Source organism: Vombatus ursinus, unplaced genomic scaffold, assembly GCF_900497805.2.
Source record: "Vombatus ursinus unplaced genomic scaffold, bare-nosed wombat genome assembly UNPS02014872.1, whole genome shotgun sequence".
In the NCBI taxonomy this organism is placed as follows: domain Eukaryota; kingdom Metazoa; phylum Chordata; class Mammalia; order Diprotodontia; family Vombatidae; genus Vombatus; species Vombatus ursinus.
The window spans coordinates 8,279,940-8,302,247 of record NW_020954650.1 but is presented as its reverse complement, the minus strand read 5'-3'; positions in this window follow the sequence as shown (position 1 = coordinate 8,302,247).

The window sequence follows — 22,308 nt, the reverse complement described above, 5'->3', positions numbered from 1 at the left end:
CATGTAAGAATGAGTTTGGATTGAATACCCAACATCACTTTAGCTTGTCCTATAGAACAAAGCCACCAGGTCAGAACCAAGTGAATAATACAGTTTTTAAATCTTCTAAAAACACATGCATTTTTCTAACACCCATATTTTCTCAGACTTTGTTCCAGGCTATAATCTAAGCTAGTTTGCTAGGGAGGGAAGGGCAGAGTCACTTAAATGCCAGAAAGTCTATCAGGTATTTAATAGCTTCTTTTTAGTGGAGGAATCATTATCCTCAATACTGTTAGCCACTGGTTTATTTCTCAGGATTTTAGAAAAGGTTTTTCTATTTTTGAGCCTTGTCCACGTTGCCAGGGATTAGTCTCCCAGCGTTTATCTCTTCTGCAACACTAACCTGCAATTAAGTAAGAATCAGATCTTTCTCTGCTTAGTATCTTCCAGCCTTGAGAGCTTGCCTGAGAAATCCCTGTATACTTTAAACAAATGCTCACAACCTTCTCTTTGGACTCCTAGAGAAGAGCAGAGGGGGCAGCTAGGTGGCACAGTGGATAGAATGTCTGGCATACAGTCAGGACACCTGGATGGCCCTAGGACGCCCAGACGGCCTCAGACACTTCTAGCTGTGAGACCCTGGGCGAGTCACTTAACCCTATTTGCAGTACTTCATATGTAAAATGAGCTGGAGAAGGAAATGGAAAACCACTCTAGTCATTATCTTTGCTGAGAAAACTCCAAATTGGGTCACAAAGGATCAGACACGACTAAAATGAGCAACAACACCAGGAGAAGAGTAGGCCTGAAAGGGGAAAGTAGGATGTAGTGAATCCTTGGGCATTGCCAAACAGTGAAGAAAATTCATCTTTAAGGCAGCTAGATGAGGGAACCAACCTTTCAACCCCTGAGGAAAAAGTTGCTCTTTTCATCTCTCATTTCATTGAATCACAGACTGTAAAAGCTGAAAGAGTCCAATTCCATCATTTTAGAGCTGCAGAAAAGAGGCCCATAAAGAGGAAACAATTTGTACAAGGTTGCACAATCATCAAGTCAAGACTATAACCCAAGTCTCCTAATTCTAAGTCAGGAGACTTTTTATAAGAAAAAAAACAAAGTCAATGGTTTGATACATATATGCATATGCAAATATATGTAGGCGTATATGTATATCTATATACATAGGTTATGTATGTATATATATTCAAACACACATATGTATATACTATATACATATTCACACAGGTGTGTGTGTCTGTAGCTATATATGTGTTGTTCTGTTTGCATATATTTTAAAAGCCATGATAGCATGATTCTTACTATGCAGATGATCTTGTTGGAATAAATATGGGCTAGGATAGGATAATAGTTGCTCATGGAATTTTACTAAAATTGATCATTTATTAACTTTCTTTTGTGTCTACTTAATAGGTAGTATTGAAAAAAAAATAAAGCGCTAACAGGTCCCTCCAAAGTAAGATCAGTATTGGGGGAATATCTTTTTAAATGATTGCCTATAGACTTTTGTTCATTTGCTTTTAATAATGTGATTTAATAAATACATAGCTATGGTGACTTCGAATGAGGAAGAGCTAGGTTCAAGCCTTGCCCTTGACACAAACTGGCTTCATGATCCCGGGTTAAGTCACAGCCTCTTAGTGCCTAGGCAATTGTCTCAGACCGTATTGCAGCACTGTGACAATGAGGGAAGGGCGGGGGGAGGCACGGATTTACCCATCAGAAGTTCCCTATACCAATGGAATCACAGTTGAGAGTCCAAAATTAAAACCAACAAAAGATTTTCTAGAAGACTTGGGATATCTGGGTCCCCCATTTTCCACATGCTGTGATTTACAACATTTTCACAAAGCATCATTTAGGTCAATAACAGGCCATATCTCCCAGCACTATCAGCAATCTGGACGAGGAGTCCAGAAATATCAGAACCATCAGTGTCTTTTGGTCAAGCAGCTAGCAGCTAACCACTTTCTAAATTCAGCAAGTGTTTTAGAAATGGACTGAGTCCCTGAAAGCAGGACTTAGGTTACATCTTATTATAAAGTGTATGCTTGTCTACTTTACTGTCCACAGAATCATTTCATCCCATTCATCTCTTTCTGATTTTCCATATGAGTTTTTGTCATTTAGTCAACAGCCATTCCTTTGGTCTGTGACATAGGTATAACCTATTCATATTAAGGATAAGAGGGATGTAGCCTCATAAATTTCCTTCTATTCCAAATTGCAGATAATTCAGAGTAAAAACAAAATAAAACCTTCATTTCATGATGCAATCACCATGATTCCCCCTTACAGCATTCAAGACGTGGCCACTGAGAAAGACCTGGTGAAGCAGAGGATCAGGAAGAAACAACGCTGAGCCCTACTTGTTTTGATCCAGTGGAGAATATGAAAATATAATCCATCCTTTGGAGAAATACAGACTTTCAACACCAAACTCTCACCACATAGCTAACACTTAATTTTTCTTTAAAAAAAAAACAAACTTGAAAAGCATAGGTCCTCCTAATTGCTTGTCACAATTATTTCAACAGGCCAGAAAAAATTGCTAGCTTTGAAGTAGTGCTGCTATATAAAGACTCATTTGACAAAGATTGTAACTCACAAATAGGAAGGGCTTATATCCATGCTTCATTTAGTGTGGGTGAATTTCCTAATTTGTAAATCCATGAAATGCCAGTAGGGAATGGAATGGGTACCTATATGCAATTTGCTTCAACAGGCATTTATTAAATGTCTATCATGTTTAAAGCACCATACTAGGCACTAGGAGGCTAAATACATGATGCCCTGAAGGAAATGATCATTTAAAAGGGGAACTGACATATACACAAATATCTTTTATACAAAATAATTTCTCATATGTTTGTGAGAAAGCAAAGTATCCTGTGTGACCATGGGCAAATCATTTAACAACTCTGGACCCTAGTAACTCATCACTAAAATGAGGGGTTTGGACAAGATGACCTCTAAAATTACACACACACACACACACACACACACACACACACACTCACATTTTAGCTCTAAAAACATGATTTTAAAGATATCAAGAAACAGTATGACTAGGTTTTTTTGTTGTTGTTGTTGCAGTTTGGAGTTTTTTGTTTTGTTTTATCCTCCATTAAATTGACTATATGTTAAGGGATAGTATGTGCATTATACTAGACATACATTCACATATAGACATGCATGCACACACACACACACACACACACACACACATTTGCTCATGGTACAGTGGAAAGCATATGGATTTAGAGTCAGAGAACAAGGGTTTGGGTCCAGGTTCTTCTATTTACTACTTATGTGATCTTGAGCAGGTCACAACATCTCTGGGTCTCATTTCTTCATCTGTAAAGTGAGGCAACTCTCATTGGATGAGAGGACCTCTAGAGTATCTTTTTAGTTTTAAATCTGAGCTCCTATTATGTAATATGACCTGAAAAGAAATAAATTTTTTGGGTGGCAGGGATAGGTGTAGTTTCATTGAGGATAGAGAATTTGTAAAGGGCATTGAAGGATCTACAGGATTTCAACGGTTAAGAAAGTGAGGAGGGAATTCTCCAATTAATAGGGTGGGAAAAGACACGGAGGCAGCAAGCAGAAGTGGTATTTTTGTGGAAAGGTGGTGACAATCCCATATTATTTGCCACAGAGTACATAGATAAGGCTCCAAAGATAGGAATTTCTTTTGAAGGCTTGCTTTGAGTTCAAGTGAACACAGTCTGTCCATCCACGTATACATAGATACAGAAATACCTTCAAAAACATGTATGTATGTGTGTTGTGTGAAAGTATTTGTGTGTGTGTATAAAAATGTCTATAAAGGACTAGTCTCAGAGGGAAAAAAGAATTTCCTTCCAAGCCAAGAATTCAGGTAAGTTCAATTCAATGAGTCGATATTTATTAAGCACTCACCATATGCAAATATTTATTAAGCACTCTCCATAGGTAAACTCTGCTATAAACTCAAGATATAAAGACAAAAAAAAATGGAACAGATCCTGCCCTCAAGGGATCTTATTTTCTACTAGAATTTTGGACTTTTTATGCTACACAATGGGGATATATTTTAGTAGTGGAATGATATAACCAGTTGTATTTTGAGAAAGACTAGCCTGGTAGCAATGCAGAGGATGGATCAAAAAGCAGAAGAACTAGAAATAGGGAGACTATTTGGAAAGTGATTATGATAACCCAATTGAAAAATAATATGAACTGTGAATAGAGGGATTGTAATAGGATTGTAAGAGGGATAAATTAAGTAAAATCAAAATTGGGCAACTGATTATATAAAAAAAGGAAAGAGTGAAGGAAAAGTCAGTGAATAATAATTCAGATTATGATACTACCATGAACATACATAGGCAAATCAAGAAGAGGAACAGATTTTGGAGAAAGATAATAAATTCATTTTTCAACAGGTTTTGTTTGGGCTGCTAGTGGGATATCTAGGCAACATGTCTATACAGATAAAGATTCGATTCTTGAGCTCAGGAACAAGATTATGACTATTTCAATAAATTTAAGATTTGGCTGAATAGTGGTTATCATTTAAATAATGGAAGTAGTTAAGATTATAAAGGGAAAGAATATAAAGAAATAAGAGCATCTTAGAAGGAGGCTAGAAGCACATCTCTGTGCCTGTTTATGCTTAGTGGTATCATTATTACTATTAACTGACTCTTACACTCCTCTTGGGGCCAGAAGAGGAATAGAAGTCAGAAAAGGAAATAGAAGTGGTCATAGAAGTAGGAAAAATACTAAAGCTTTTGGTGTTAAAATATTTTTTAGAGGAAAGAATTCCATTGACTAGGGAATCAGAAAATGTTTAGTGCATGAGTTGGTGCTCGAGCTGTTGTTTGTCCTTCATTCTCAAAGAGGACCATGACATCAGGGAGGTGATGCCATGACATGCAAGTGAATTGGATTTAAGTGAGAGAAAGCTGTGCAAAGTCACCAGCTTCACTTTCTCCTCCAGCGCCATCTGGGTTCAGTGGCCAGATATAGATCAGCATGACTGGAGATGGCCCTGGAAGCAGTTGGAGACCTTGGCCTTTTTAAGGTCTTTAATAGGTTTGACTGAGGCAATGTCCATTCAGTGATTAAGGTTAGGTAAGAAAAAAGGCAAAGAATGGCCTATTTTACCTAGTTAAAAAATCAGTCTGGGACGGGAAGGCACTTGAACTATGCTTTTAAGGAAGTGAGAAATTTCACAAGGTGGTATTGAAGAGTAAGTCCATTACACACATGAAGAACCATCTGGGAAAAGACAAGGAGGTAGGAGATAGAATGTCCTCTCCAATGGTGTTATAACACCCCAAAGACCAGTTTGAATGGAATGACGAGTGTGCTAAGGAGAGAATATGATAAAAGACTGGAAAGGCAAGGGGGAACCATATTGTGTAAGGATTTAAAATGTCAGGCAGATGAAGTTGAATTCTTTGTTGCACAAAAATGGAATAAAAAAATACGTTCTTTTTTATCTTTTTAACTGGCATTTCACTCAGCTCTGCCCTTCTCACTTTTCTCACCACTGCCATCCTACACCCCCCCAAAAAACATATGTACCAATTTTCCAATCCCATTAGAAGTACAGCTTATGTAGATAAGAATCCTGGTTTAGGAGAAAGTATAAAATCCTGGACTGCGATGCCTTCTGTTCTGGGCTTCTATCATAGATGAGATACTCAAGCCTGAAATGTCAGACATGATTTCTCTAATCAGCAGCTAGACTTTTGATACAAAATGTTGAAAGTTCATCAAAACATTTTGAATTTGAATTTTGAATCTGAAATACTAACTTGTTATAATTGGTCAACACATGACAATAACAGCCTCTTACATAAGACAAATTGGCAGACAAGCTTATAATTGGTTGCCTACTTTTAAATAATACCATGAATGAGCCAGGGATCTCAGGGAAGTTTCCTTCCTGCTTCACCCTCATTATTAGAATTGTGCTGTTGAGCTTCAGTGATAAAACCCAGTAATTCACAGTTTCTGTAATTATCATGGAGGGAAAAAGGAACCATTATGAATAAATATTGAAAGAACACAAATAGAGGAGTGAAAGCCCATGGTGTTGTATTTCTAGTCTTAATAGTCTCAATAAAAAGTCACTTCCTTACTGTCAGAACTGTCATCAAAGTTCTTTCTTCCAAGGTCTTTATTCCTTATCTCAGCCAAATGTTTCATCTGCCTGAAACTAGATGAGCTGGAGACTTAAAACAAGTAAACAAAAAACTCAGTAGATAACATGGAGAAGGGGATACGCTGGTAAGGGGTAAGAGTATAGTAAGTCCCAATATTTTTATCTTCATCCTCCTCCTCCTCATCATCATTATCATTATTATCATCCTTACTAATATATCATTTTATATATCATATATCATCATCTTTATTATTCAGAATATTGATGAAGATGGTGCTAACAATGGTGCCCTCAAAATTCAACCCATTGTCCATGTCATGGAGGAAAAAGGAATGAAGGCAAAGTGAACATAGCTCATCCCAGCAGCAGAAAAAACCTGTAAATTTCTAACAAAGTCTCAAGTAACATAATAGGGGGCTCCATAATGAAACACCAGACTAGGCATGTATGTCCTGAGAGCAATTGTTTCTGTGAAAGACTTCAGCCTGAAATGGCTGTCAATTGGAATAGCTTCCTGATCAATGTGATGAAATTGCTTCTATGAATGTAAGAACTTAAAGAGATGACCTAGGTTCTTAGGGTATCCCTCCTTGAAAACATTGTGAAACCAATCAGTTTGATATGAAGCACAGTGGAATGAGTTGTACTCCATCATACTCTGGTGCCTCAAGAAGGCAAAATACAAATTAGAAATGCCAATACCCTGCTGCAGTACAAATGGCTCTAACAATTGAAAAAAGCAGACCTCAAAGGTGCAGGAAATGGATAGATGACAGTAATACTTTCATTATACACGGACACTATATTTTAGTAAAATTGGAAATAGATTTCAAACTGCTTTATACTTTCTAATATTTTCTGTCAAAGACCAAACAGTGTAGAGAAGGTTTTTTTTTTTTTAATCCCTAAGCCTAGAATGATGAAATAAGAGATAATATTAAGGGACTCTTAAAATCTGGAAGGGAAAAAGGTGAAGGAAGACCTTAAAGTCACTAAAAATCTTTACTTAATGTAAACTCTAGAAATTATACCTAAAAACTGCTTTTAAAAAGATGAAAAAAACAGCATGGCTATCTTCAAAGTATTTTGAAAAGGAAATGAATCACATAAGGTTGCAAGTTGACCCTACATTTAATTATCATGATAATCAGCTTGACAGGATCAACAATAGAGTGAATGGGTCTCCATCTTAGATTACCATTAGAAAAATCCTTTATAAAATGTGACAGCATGAATTCAACCAGAAGGACAATTAGACATGAGTACCAAAGTAATATCAGAGTTATTCAAAAAAGCTGTTATCTACTATACCCTTCAGAAATGAATGCATTTGCCTGCAATATTTGTTTTGGATCCTTTGCAAAATAGTGTATGTAGCAGCATCTGCAATGATAAAAGCTGTAGGAGAAAAGGTAGAACTGTCAATGAAAACTATAAGGACATGTGGCAAACAGCACTATGACAGAAGTGACTTGAGATAACTATAAAAGATCTAAGGAGAGGCATTGGAAGATTACATCATTATCCAGCTGCTGTACAAAGCAAAAAATTGGAACACCATATTAGCCATTTAAAGGTAGAAAGGAAACATGTAGTACCTCATGCCTTTCCCCAGGATGAGCTGATCTCTTGAAATCTCATCATCATGCTAATTGACTCATTGTTTGATACCTAGCATTTTCTTAATTCCTTCAGCTTTTGTTATTCTTTAGTCACACCAGAGGTCACACCAGAGATGGATCCTTTTCATGGCTGCTCATCCACCTTTGGTGCCCAGCAGTCACCCAACTCTTACTTGTAGCTCCAAGCAGCTGTAGTATGCCCAGGGGCCATACCTTGGTAAAATAATCTTGACAGACAGGCTAAACCAGGTTGAGGGTAACTGTCAGACCTCAAACCTGTGGATGAGTTAGAGGTATGTCTGCCCCAAGCTTGAGAAGACTTCTCCCAGTCATATGGACCAATGAGAATAATTTGTTTCAACAGCCATGAAAGTGCTTGAAGCAGGCTCTGTGGAGCACTTAGAGCTTGGCCAGACATAGAATACACCAAGGTCATCCACTGAGTCCTGGGCCATCATCTTGACTTTTGTCTTGCCACTGAACTTCAATGACTCTGGAAGAGAGAGTAAGGGTGAGGACTTCATGTAACTGTCTCACTTAAATCCAATTCACGCACAAGTCAAGACATCATTCCATGATGTTATTGGTCCTCTTCAAAAATGAAGGATAAACATCAATAACCAGAAATGTCTGAGACTGGATTTAAACTCAGGTCTTCCTGACTCCAGGTCCAGAGCTCTATCAACTGTACCATTTGGCTCCCCTTCTTTCAATTACATCCCCCCTTTAATTAGAGGAGAGTAGAGCAGTAAACATCTCCCAAAACTTCAGAACTCTTTCACCATCATCAGTTGTGCTTGGTTTCCTCTCCAGGGAACATCAAGCCTTGAGGCAGGTACCCCCTTTGGCCTCCTCTTCTACCCCACTTTTCAGCTTCATTTTGTATGTTGTCTGCCCTCGTTAGATTGTTAGCTTCTTGTGGGCAAAAAAACTATCTTTCTTTTTCTTATCCTCAGTGCTTAACATAGTGCCTATCACATAATAGGCACTTAATAAATATATATTGAATTTAATTTAATTGAAAGGATAATGAAAGGCATAATAGACAATAACATAATGAAAGAAACAGAAATTCTAGATTCACTAGATCAGTGCTTCTTAAACTGTGGGTCATGATGCCATATGGAGTCGCAAAAAAATTGTCAATAGTAAAAGATTTCTGAATGTGCAATGACTAAAAAATAATTCAAAATCAAACACATAATGAATCCAAGGTGTTTCTGGCTGTGTTTGACCATGTTGCACCTAGCAGCTTCATTTGGTTCTAAACAGAAAGCACGCACACTTTGCACTGTGCATGCCCTCAGGCCACGCAACACCAATGAATGCTGCCAAACATTGTTGAAATATGAAAAGGAGTCATGAGTGGAAAAAGTTTAAGAAGCCCTGCACTAGGTCACTAACTGAAAAAAAAAGTCAGAAATTTATAAAACATTCAATGCAATGTAAATAAATAAATAAATTGTTGATTAAATTCATTTCTACAAAGGCTTGAGAATTAAAGAAATAAATACTAAGAGAGAAACTCCAAAGAATAAGGATAAGGTTGTCTATATGGTAACATGAAATGCAACATGATGAAAACTGGAGATGGATTAAATGAAAAACAGAGAGCTTGTGCAACAGAATAGATAGATACATGAAGGGAGGTCCCTGAAATTCTAGCGGCTCTGCAAAACCAGAAATTTAGTAGAGTCAGATAAGATCATTAATCATTGGCACAAATACTTCATAGTTGTATTACTAAATTGCATTACTAATTCATATTCACGAATTACTAACAAAGCACTTGACCAGCTTCCTCTGAGATGCCAGCCTTATCTTACTTTAGTTAATAGAAGGCATCATATATCAATTACCAAAACATTGGAATGCCAGTGATCTCTTTAAAATAAGCTCATTACATGTTAATGTGCTTTATACAAAGCATTAACAGTTTTCATTTATATATATATATGTAGATAATTATATTAATATGCAAAGAATATATATGTAAAGCAGTTGCTGAAATTTTCATCTTTCATGTACTTAGATTGATGGATAGAGAGACAGACAAATAAACACTTAAAAGAAAACAATATATTGGTTTAAGACCAATAAGAGTGATGCAGAAAGTCCCAGAGCTATAAAGATGAAATCATTATCTATTCTTTGTTACTGAGTTATTTCAATCATGTCCAAATCTTTGTGATCTTATTTGGGATTTTCTTGGCAAAGATACTGAATCGATCTGTCATTTCCTTCTCCAAATCATTTTACAGATAAGGAATTGAGGCAAACAAGGTTAAGTGACTTGCCCAGGGTCACACAGCTAGTAAGGGTCTGAAACTAGATTTGAACTCCAGATGAGTCTTTCTGACTCCAGGCCCAGCACTCTACCCACTGCATGGCTTACTTCCCCCATTATCCATTTGGTAATTATTAAATAGCCTCACCAAAGCATTTATATTGCCTTTGTTGATTATTGTAAAATCTTTGACAGTTCTGCACTCCTAATTTATTAATGAACTGTATATGCTTACAATGGATGCAATTATAGTAAAAATACTACACAATTTGATGACCACATAGACAACTATTCTGTATCTAAAACACACCATGAACAAAATTATGTCAGAAAGAACTACTATAAAATGTACCATTTTTTTCTGGATGTGGTTTGTTATTTGGATTTTTTTCAAGCTTTAAGTCCACTATTGTTTCCAAAATGGAACTAAGTGTAGCATTCAAATTAAAGGGAAAATGGAACTAAATATCATATCGATGAATTAATATATTCAGATAACATAAAGATGTATGGATCTTGTCAAAAAAACACATTCAAAAGTTTCTTCATTTCAGGGGGTGTTTCTCCAATGATATCAGAATATCATTTAGGCTGATTAAGTATAAAATTTTCATGTATGCCAAAGAAAGATAGAAGTTGAAGGCTTTAAGCTTGATTCTAATGATCACATTGAACCAATGGATGAGGGTGATAACTATAGATGTCTATGGTTGTCTATCCCCCAAAAATATAAAAGAAAGGGCTGAGATGGAATATAATAAATAACTTATTAGTATTCTGAAATCAAAATTTAATGCTAAGAACTCATTCAACATAATTAATATCTGTATAATTATATAATAAATGTTAACTTTTGGAACAATAAAATGGACCATTACAAATTGGGTAAGTATTATAACAAAAACTTATATGACATGAATTCCATTGAACAAAATGTGAAGAATTTTTCTGTAATAATGGCAATGATAATAATACCACTCATAAGTTGTAAAAATTTTGTATTTATCAAATACCTAAAATGATACAACCTGGTGGCTAGATTTATACAGCTTTCATAAACTGACACATGAAAAATCCCCCATGCTACAAAAAAGCACTTGAAATAATCTTGAGAATTTTCAAATTAATTGTGCTAAAACTGTAACATTATCGCAAGTAAAACTGTTGCTCACAGTCACCTAAACATAACTTGGATCCAAAATAAAGGTATTATTTAAATTATTAAATTTTTAAATTTTTAATTATTATTTATCAATTATTATTATTTATTTATGTTATAAATTAATTATCATTGTTTATTTTTATAATAAGTTATTTAATTTTCTATTTATTTTGTAATTATTAATTATTAAAATTATTTTTATTTCATTAAATATTTCCCCATTACATGTAAAAAATTTTAAAATCTCAGTTTTTAAAAGGTTGAGTTCCAAATTTTTTATTTCTCTCCCTACTTTCCCCTCTCAGTGAGAAGACATTTTTATAACAATTATACATGTGAAGTCATGCAAAATACATTTCCATATTAGCAATGTTGCAAAAGAAAACACAAACAAAATAAAACAATAGAAGTGAAGAAAGTGAAAAAAGCATATTTTGCTCTGTATTCAAAGTTTGTCAGTTCTTTAGAGGTGCATAGCATCTTTCATCATAAGTCCTTTGTAATTATCTTGGATCATTGTCTTGATCACAGTAACTAAGTCTTTCTCAGTTGTTCATCTTTATAATATTGCTTACTGTGTACAATGTTCCCCTGGTTCTGCTCACTTCACTTTGCCTCACTTCATACAAGTCTTCCCAGGTTTTTCTGAAACCATCTTCCTCATCATTACTTATAGCACAATAGTATTCCATCACAATCATACCAAAACTTGTTCAGCCAACTTATTTCCCAATTGATGAGCATCCCATCACTTTCAAATTCTTTCCCAAAACAAAAAGAGCTTCTATAAATATTTTTGTACAAATAGGTCCTTGTTCCTCTTTGGATCTCTTTGGGATATAGACCTAGTAGTGATATTGCTGAGTCAAAGGGCATACACAGTTTTATAGCCCTTTGGGTGTAGTTCCAAATTGTTCTCCAGAATTGTTGGACTAGTTCACAATACCATCAGCAATGAATTAATGTCACAATTTTTCCATGTTCCTCCCTCCCCCACAGCATTTGTCATTTTCCTTTTCTATCATGTTAACCAATCAGATAGGTGTGAGGTGGCATCTCAGAGGTGCTTTAATTTGCATTTCTCTAATCAAGAATGATTTAGAGCATTTTTTATATGACTACTGATAACTTTGATTTATTCTTCTGAAAAGTACCTGTTCATAACCTTTGATCATTTATAAACTGAAGAATGGCTCTTATTTTTTATAAATTTGGTTCAGTTCTATACTCAGTAGTTTTCCCCCAGTTTTTTGTTTTCCTTCTAATTTTGGCTGCATTACTTTTGTTTATGCAATCAAAATTATCTATTTCACTTCCCATAATCTTTTCTGTTTCTTGTTTGGTCATAAACTCTTCCCTTATTCAGAGATTTAACAAGTACATTTTTCTGTGCTCCCCTAATTTACTCATGCTATCACCCTTTATGTCTAAATCATTTATCCATTTTGACTTTATCTTGGTATATGGTATGAGATGTTGCATATGCCTAGGTTCTGCCAAACTGTTTTCCAGTTTTCCCAGCAATTTTTGTCAAATGGTGAGTTCTAACCCAAAAACTTGGGTCTTTATGTTTATCAAACACTAGATTACTTTGTACTACTGAATATTGTGTACCTAATTTATTCTGCTGATCCACTACTCCATATTGAGCTTATTGGGAAGGGCTTCAGGTTTTTACAATGTACAGATAATGTTTGTAATGGTTTTAGATAGATAGTTCTTATCATTTTAAGAAAGGTTCTATTTCTTTACTAGTACAAGATTGTTTTGATGTTACCATTTTGTAATATAGTTTAAAACTTGAAATTATTAGGCCACATTCCTTAACCTTTTTCTCATTGATTCCCTTGATACTCGACCTTTTGTTCTTCTAGATGAATTTTGTTACTATTTTTTCTAACTCTTAAAAAGAATTATTTGGTTGTTTGACTGGAATGACCCTGAATAAGTAAATTAACTTAGGTAGAATTTTTGTTTTTATTATATTCAGCCAGCCTATCCATAAGAAATTAATATTTCTCTAATTGTTTACATCTGTCTTTATTTGTATGAAAAGTTTTTTGTATTGTGTTCATATAATACCTGGGTTTGTCTTTGCAGATAGACTCCAAAATATTTTAATTTGCCTATAGTCATTTTAAATAAAATTTTTCTATCTCTTGCTATTGGGTTTTGTTGGTACTATATAGAATGCTGATGATTTATGTGAATTTGTTTTATATACTGCAACTTTGCCAAATTTTTTAGAGTTTTCTAATTGTATCATCCTGTCATCTACAAAGAGTGATATTTTGTTTTCTCATTGCCTAGTCTTTTCCTTTAATTTATTTTTCCTGTATTATTATGATAGCTAGCAATTCTAGTACAATATGGAATAATAGCCATGATAATGGACATCCTTGTTTCATTCCTGAGCTTATTGGGAAGACTTCAAGTTTGTTCAAGTTTCAGATAATGCTTGTTATTGTTTTAGATAGATAGAACTTATTTTAAGAAAGGCTCTATTTATTCCTATGCTTTCTAATGTTTTTCCCCCATAGGAATGACTGTTGTGTTTTGTATCTATTGAGATAACCATATGATTTTTGTTATTTTTGTTATTGATGTGGTCAATTATGCTGATAGTTTTCCTAATCTTGAACCAGCCCTCCATTCCTGATATAAATCCCATTTGATCACAGTATATGATCTTTGTGATATATTACTGAAATCTCCTTGCTAATATTTCATTTAAAATTTTTGCATCGATTTTTATTAGGGAAATTGGTCTATAGTTTCTCTGTTTTTGATCTCTCTAGTTTAGGCACCAAAACCATATTTTTGCTACAAAAGGAAATTTATAGAATTCCTTTACATATTTTTCCAGATGGTTTATGTAGTACTGGAATTAATTATTATTTAAATGTTTTATAGAATTCCTTATAAATCCATCTGGTCCTTGAGATTTTTTTCCTTAGGGAGCTTACTGATGGCTTCTTAAATTTCTTTTTCTAACGTAGGATTATTTAAGTATTTGATTTCCTCTTCTGTTAAACTGGGCAATTTATATTTTTGTAAATATTTATCCATTTCACTTAGATTGTCAGTTTTACTGGCATATAATTGGGCAAAATAACTTATAATTGCTTTAACTTTTTCTTCATTGGTGGTGTCGTCACTCTTTTCAGTTTTGTGACTAGTAATTTGGTTTTCACCTTTCTTTTTTTTTAACCAAATTAATCAATGGTTTATCAATTTTATTGTTCCTCCCCCCCCCAAAAAAATGTTCCTAGCTTAACTTATTAGTTCAATGACTTTCTTACTTTGAATTTTATTCATCTCTTCATTGACTTTAAGGATTTCCATTTTGGTGTTTAATTGGGAATTTTAGTTCATTCTATTTCTAGGTTTTTTATTTGCATTCCCAATTCATTGATCTGCTCTTTCTCTTTTTTTATTGATATATGCAGTGAAAGATTTAAATTTTCCACTAAGTACTGCTTTGGCAGCATCACACAAATTTTGAAAAGTTGTCTCACTGTTGTCATTCACTTTAGTGAAATAATTGATTACTTCTGTGATCTGTTCTTTGACTCACTCAATTCTTTAGAATTAGATTATTTAGTTTCCAATTAACTTTTAATCTATGTTTCCATGGGCCTTTATTAGATGTATTTTTTATTGCATTATGGTCTGAAAAGGATGCATTTAATATTTCTGCTTTCCTGAATTTAGTTGTGAGATTTTTATATCCTAATATGAGGTTAATTTTTTGCAAAGATGCCATGAACAACTAAAAAAGGTATATTCCTTTCTGTTCCCATTCCGTATTCTCCAGAGGTCTACCATATCTAATTTTTCTGAGAACTGATTCATCTCTCTTATTAATATTACGGTTAAATGTATCCAGATCCGAGAGGGGAAAGTTGAGATCTCCCATTAGTATAGATTTATTGTCTTTTTCCTTCCATAATTCATTTAACTTTTCCTTTAAGAATTTGGATGCTATGTCTTTTGATGCATATATGTTTAGTATTAATATTACTTTATTGTCTATGGTTCCTTTTAGCAAGAGGTAGTTTCCCTGTTTATCCCTTTTAATTAGGTCTGTTTTTGCTTTTGATTTGTCTGCAATCATGATTGCTACTCCTGCCTTTTTAACTTCAGTTGAAGCATAATAGATTCTGTTACAGTCCCTTATTTTAATTTGGTGTCTGTGTGTCTCTGTTTCAAGTGTGTTTCTTGTAAACAACATATTGTTAGAATCTGATTTCTATCTGCTTCCATTTTATGGGTAAGTTCACCTCATTCATATTCACAATTACTAATTGTGCATTTCCCTCTCTCCTATTTTCTGCTGTTTATCCCTCTCTTCTTTTTTATCCTGTCCCTCCTTTCAAGTCTGTTTTGCTTGGGACCACTGCCTTCTTTTATCTGCCCTCCCTTTTATCACTCCCCTCTTTTCTCTTGTTCTCTGCCCCTCCTACTTCCTGTTGGGTAAGATAGATTTCTATTATCAATTGAATATATGTGTGCACATGCATGTATAAATATGCGTGTATATGATTTTTCCCTTTTTGAACCAGTTTACATGGGAATAATCTTTAAGCTCCTCCTGCCCCTGCCCCTGCCCCACCACTACCATTTCCCCCTCCATTGTAAAAGTTCCTCCTTGTGTACCTCTTTTATGTGAGATAAGATGTTTATACCAAAACCTCTCAATATCAGAATTAGGTAGCATTAAAATCTTTTGAAATATATAGATCCAGTTCGAAGAAATCAAAAATAATAGCTTATACTTATATAGAGCTTTAAGGTTTACAAAATATTTTACTAGATTTTCTCACTTGATCTTCACAACAATTTTCTGAAGTAGGTGCTATTACTATTCCCTTTTTACATATGAGAGAATTAAGATAAAGTAACTTGCCCAGTTTGTGTCTGAAAACCAATTTTTTTTCTTTTTTTTTTTAAGGCAATTGGGATTAAGTGACTTGCCCGGGGTCACACAGCTGGTAAGTGTCAGGTGTTTGCTCTGAGGCTGGATTTGAACTCCGGTGCTCCTGACTTTACGCTATCTACTGCGCCACTTAGCTGCCCTCCGAAAACCAATTTTTGACTCCAGGTCTAGCCCTGTGATAACACCTGACTCCCTCAAAACACATGTGTGTGTGTAATATACATGTATGTATATCCCATAATAGGATGAGGTTTATATCATCTTCATGCCCCTAGAATTGTACCAAAGGCAATTTCAATGAGCCTATATCCTAATATATTTTTATTTAATTACAAAAAGCGATTATTTTATCTATCTGTTCAATAGTCAAGAGAATATTTAATATAAAGTAATAAAAGCAAGATTTCAACTTGGGCCAGGACATTTCAATCTGAACTCCACTGAAAAAGATGAGAATGACACGAGTGATAATAATAAAACCTTTCATTGAGCCTACGTATAATGAGCTTATAGCCAGATATTTTTATTCAAATATAGTCATTTTATCTACCTATGTAATAGTTCACAAGACATTAAACATAAAAGAACCATAACGGGACTGGGAACTATCTGCAGATAATTTCTATCTGAACTACATCCAGGTAAAAGTAGAATAACAATGAAAGGAATAATGAAAAACTTTCAAATTACAGCAATATTAAAAGTAATCAAAACCAAGGTGGAACAAGACAGCCTTGGCTGCTGCAGTCATCAGCTATTACATTTTCAGGGTTAAGCTATAAAGTCAAAATGGAAACCAAATAGAAAACTGAGTTCTGACGCTATAAATGCAGGACATGTCCTTACAAATATAAGGAGAACAATCTGGTTCCCATAAAATTCAGTGTCTACTTGTGTCAACCAAGAGAATCTAACTAATGAATAAACCCTTGGTAAGTTGTTATTTTCTGTGAGATTGCTATATCACTATCAGAGCCTTAGGAAAAAAAGGCCAATTTTAAATCATAGATTTTCGAGATCTGAAATTCGTGTGTGAAATAAATTCATGAAGAATAATTACAGCCAGTGAATTAAGCACCACAAAGTAATTCTTGTTCATTTTATCTTCTCCCTCTATTAAGCAGCCAAGTGACACAGAGAATAGAATGCTTAGCCTACAGTTAGGAAGGCTTGAGCTCAATTCCAGCCTCAGACATTTACTAGTTCTGTAATCATGGTCCAACTATTTGACCTCTGTTTGCCTCAATTTCTTCAACTGCAAAATGGGAATAATAATAGCACCTGCCTCCCAGAGTTGTTGTGAGAATTAAAAGCAATGATAATTTGTAAAGAGTTTAGCACAATGTTTCATACATGCTAGGGGCTTAATAAACCTTTCCTTCCTTCCCTCCATCCTTTCTTTCCCCATTTCCCATGGCCATTGTCAGGCTTTCTTTCTCCAAAAAGTGGACCATAACCAGCAAAATAGAAATTGAGACTGACCCAAATACTTCAATTCAAATATTCCCGACTTTAGATATTAAAGTAAGCAAACACATGGGGGACAGCTAGGTGGCACAGTGAATAGGGCACTGGCCCTGGATTCAGGAGGACCTGAGTTCAAATTTGACCTCAGACACATAACACTTACTAGCCATGTGACCCTGGGCAAGTCACTTAACCCCATTGCCTAGAAAATAAATAAAGTAAGCAAACATAAACACACCTGACATGCAGTCAAAGCTTATCATTTCTGTACTTGCCCCTATTGTTTTGATCAGAAATAAACCATTCCTATAAAAAAAGAAATAAAAGATAAGGATTACCTGCTTCACATTTGTTGTTGCTCAGTTATTCAGTTGTCTGACTCTTTGTGACCCCTTGGACTTTTTATAAAAATTTATTAATTTATTGGCTAGGCAATGGGGTTAAGTGACTTGCCCAGGTTCACCCAGCTAGTAAGTGTCAAATATCTGAGGCTGGATTTGAACTCAGGTCCTCCTGATTCCTGGGCCAGAGCTCTATCCACTGCACCACCTGGTCTTTTCTTGGAAAAGACTATGAAGTGGTTTGCCATTTTCTTTCCCAGTGTGTCCCCCATTTTACCAATAAGAATAAGGCATTTAAGGGGCAAGTGACTTGCCCGGGGTCACACAGCTAGTGAATGTCTGAGGTCAGATTTGAACTTAGATCTTCTGATTCCAAGCCCAGTGCTCTATTCTCTACACCACCTAGCTGCCTTCCCATTTCACATTGCAGGGATAAAATATAAAACTGAGATCTTGTGAGATTCTCCCTCTCATCTGATTTCTGTGAAAATACCAGCAAATTTACATGTTTCCAAAGTTGTTTCACTGTTGATTATAAAGGAGTATTCCAATTCCTTTTCACTGATGCTTAGGAAAACCGCCCATTTCACCAGAAGCATAACAACCCAACATAAACACTTAATGTTGGTCAATTTAGATCCAAAGCCCTAGGTGGTTTCCCAACTCTTGGTTAATAAGAGCGCCTCCTGCAGGTTAAATGCCCAGTGACTATTATTCTGCTGTTCATCCAGATCTATTGCATTTCTTAGTTTTCTTACTTGACTGATTTAGACAGTCTGGTAGCAATCAAAACACAATGATGGAGTCATTATTGAAACCTGCAGGAATATTACCCACCACGACCATTTCTTTCAAGCAGGGCACTATTTATGTGAATAGGGCTAATAAATGTTACACCTAAACACTTCAAAAAGTAAAAAAAAAAAAAAAAAAAGGAGCTTGGGAAATTACCAAGTGGGATATGAAAGGCATAAAACATATATGACCCACTGTATAACCCTGGCAAAACAATGATGCAAAAGAAGTTTGTTTCCAGTGTTCTTCGCCCTTCCTTTCATTAATTCCATTGTTCTTCCAAGGATTCTTGGTGTTTTCACAAAGAGAAGCTGGGCAGTTTATAGGAAAGAACTCTGGGAGTTAGGAGACCTAGGTTCTTTTACAAAAAGGTAAAGGAGAATGAGGAATGATGGATGATGATTATGTTGGACAAAAGAGGTTATTGGTGGCAGCAGAGAGAAATTTTATTGGAGTGCTGGTCCTGGAAGCCAGACTTTGAAAGGGTTTAGAGTGAAACTCTTACCAGGAAATAGAGATAGTGAATATAGACTAATCTTTTTCAAACTTTGTCAGTGAATGCGGATGCTTTTAAGAAAAAGCAAAATCAAAGAATTTTTTTTATAATAGTGTAGTCCTAAGCAAGTTTTATGACTCAGAAAGAGGAACCAATAGAGAAGGAAAGATTGACATTGGGTTAATAGAACAAATTTCTGCAGCATGAGTCATGGAGCAAGACCCCAGTGGAGACCCAAAAAAATGGGATGATAGATGGAGGGGTTAGCTTTGACAAATAGGGTTAATCATCTCATTCCCTGAGATTACTAGTAATGAGGAAAGGATGACAGAACACATAGCTGTCTGAAATGTGAAATCAATCAACAATTGTTAAGCATTTACTATGTAGAATCCCATACTTTGTAAAATCCCTTAATTTTGCTATATTAAAGCATCCTCCTTCACTGACAAAGTTTAAAAACAATTAGTCTATACTCACCACTTCCTGGAAAGTGACAGACTCTAAACCCTTTCAACGTCTGGCTTTCAGGACCACTACTCTACTAAAATAACTCTACTAAAATTCCTCATGTGCCAGACACTGAGGACTATAAATGCAAAGAATGAAGCAATCCCTCAACTGAGAAGGAGCTCAAATTCTAGTTCACATCTGATTCAGGTCAGTCTGATGTTTCAGGTCTGGAATTGGAACAGACAGATACAATATCTAACAGGTTAACAAAAGGACATTTACTTAGCCATAGCACAGAAAGGCTACTCAGCAAGGATACAGCATTGACTCTGGCAAATGCAGCTTCTCTGCCTGTTTTGGCCATGATGGTATGCTCGTCAAGTCTGAGGGAGAACAGCTCCCACCTACTCAAGTTTTTACTTTTGAACTTGGGCTACCAAGTCAATTGTGTCCTGAGAATAGTTGCAAAACCTTTTAAGAAAAAAAAAAAAAACAGCTAGCCAAGCCTACATGGCAGATGTTGGTCCTGCCACTGAGCAGATGAGTGAACTCATAACAGATGTGCTCAATCTTTTCTGAAAAGTAGGCGATGAGGCAATCTGCTAGGTGAGAGGATGAGAGACAGGAGTTTTGACTGCTTGAGGTGAGAGGAAAAGGTTTACAAGAGCAACTGTGAACATACTAGAGTTTTGTAAGAGATTAATAAAAGATACAGTTTTTACTTCAGAGGGAGAAGTTATGGTCTTCTTAAGGTTTTATAAACCATAAGTTGGTTTCAGTGACATGATGAAGATAGTGCAGGGTGAATGGTTTTGAGTTGGATGAATGAATATTATTAATAAGTATCGTACCCCAGGTAGCTCTGTGTCTTTGACTCATGCCCAGAATGGCCTCCTTGCTTCTCTCTCCTTTACCAAATCCCATGGCTCCTTCAAGTCCCATTTCTTCATTGCTTCTTTTTTTGGGCAGGGGAGGCAATTGGGGTGAAGTGACTTGCCCAGGGTCACACAGATAGTAATTGTCTGATTTGAACTCAGGTCCTCCTGACTCCAAGACCAGTGCTCTATCCACTGTGCTGCCTAGCTGCCCTTGCATTATTCCTTTTACCCAAAATTGTTCTTTTTTTTCCTGATCACCCACTCTCTATTCTTCAAACTATATTATGTAACTTGTTTATACTCAGTTGGTCAAATCATTATATTGTTTCATGTTTGTTTCACGTATCCAAGCCTTATTTTCCCCCAAACTATTATAAGCTTCTTTAGGGCCAAGAGCATGTCTAATGCTACTTTATCTTCTCTATAGAGTCTAAAATGGTGCTAAATATAGAATGCCTCTCAGCAAAAACTTGGAATGGGATGGGACCTGTTATGTCAACAGTATAAGGAACTGGTATTGGGGAAACTCATGATTCAAGATCAGTAACTTTTTTGAAACTTAGAATTATAGATAAGTGCCTGGTGGCACATCCCAGGATCACACAGTCATCATCATCATCATCATCATTATCATCATCATCATCATCTTCACTAACATTTATATAGCACTACGTGTCAGGCACTGTACTAAGCACTTACAATTACTGTGTCATTTCATCCTCACAACAATCCTGAGAAGTAGATGCCATTATTATCCCAACTTAAAGATAAAGAAACTGAGGCAAACAGAGGTTAAGCAATTTGTCCAGGATCACAAAGCTAGTAAGTATCTGTGGCTGGATTTGAAATTTGAGCCCAAGTCTTCTTGACTCCAGGCCTAACACTCTATCTTCTGTGTCACCAGGCTGTGTCAGAGGCAGGACTTAAACTCAGATTTTTCTGCCTCTGAGGCAAGATCTTTATTCATTATACTACACTATAAGTACTTAATTTAATTGAAAATCTTCAAAGAAGATAATTTAAGAATAATGATCATTATGAAAAGTCACTTATTCATACTCATTTTTTGTTTTTTACCAAAAACTCTTAGTATTTATCATTATTATTCTATAAATTCAGTCAAAATAATATTTAAATATAGTTTCAGTCTCTCTAAAGTCAGAGAGTATATGAATTTATGATAGCAGATAAATATATTGTATTATAGCCATATTATAATCATAATAATTTCTGGAACAGTCACTATCTGGATTGCTATGATTTTTTTCTTTCATAATCTTAGCAGAAAGGAAACTGGATTTTAGGGTCAATGGACCTAGATTCAAATCCTAGGTCTGTTATTTTCTTCCTGTGTGACCCACTTAAAGTCTCTGGGTCTCAGTTTCCTCACTTGTACAAAGTGGGAACTTGACAAAATGACAACTATAAGGTCATTTCCTTCTCTAGATCTTTGATCATATGTCACTGTATCTAGTGAATATGATTAATTGAAATAGGTAGTTTTATCTGCAAGGAGAGGGGCAATGTACAATAATGAATAGAGAGCTGGCCTAAAGACCAGGAAGATCTGAATTCATGTCCAGCATCTGACAGATACTGGCTTTGTGATCACCTGAGCAAATGATTCTCAGGGCTTTAAACAACCCTATAAGACTACAAGTTACAAACAAGGGGCCAACTTGCTTCAGTAGAGGGAGTTTTCTCACAT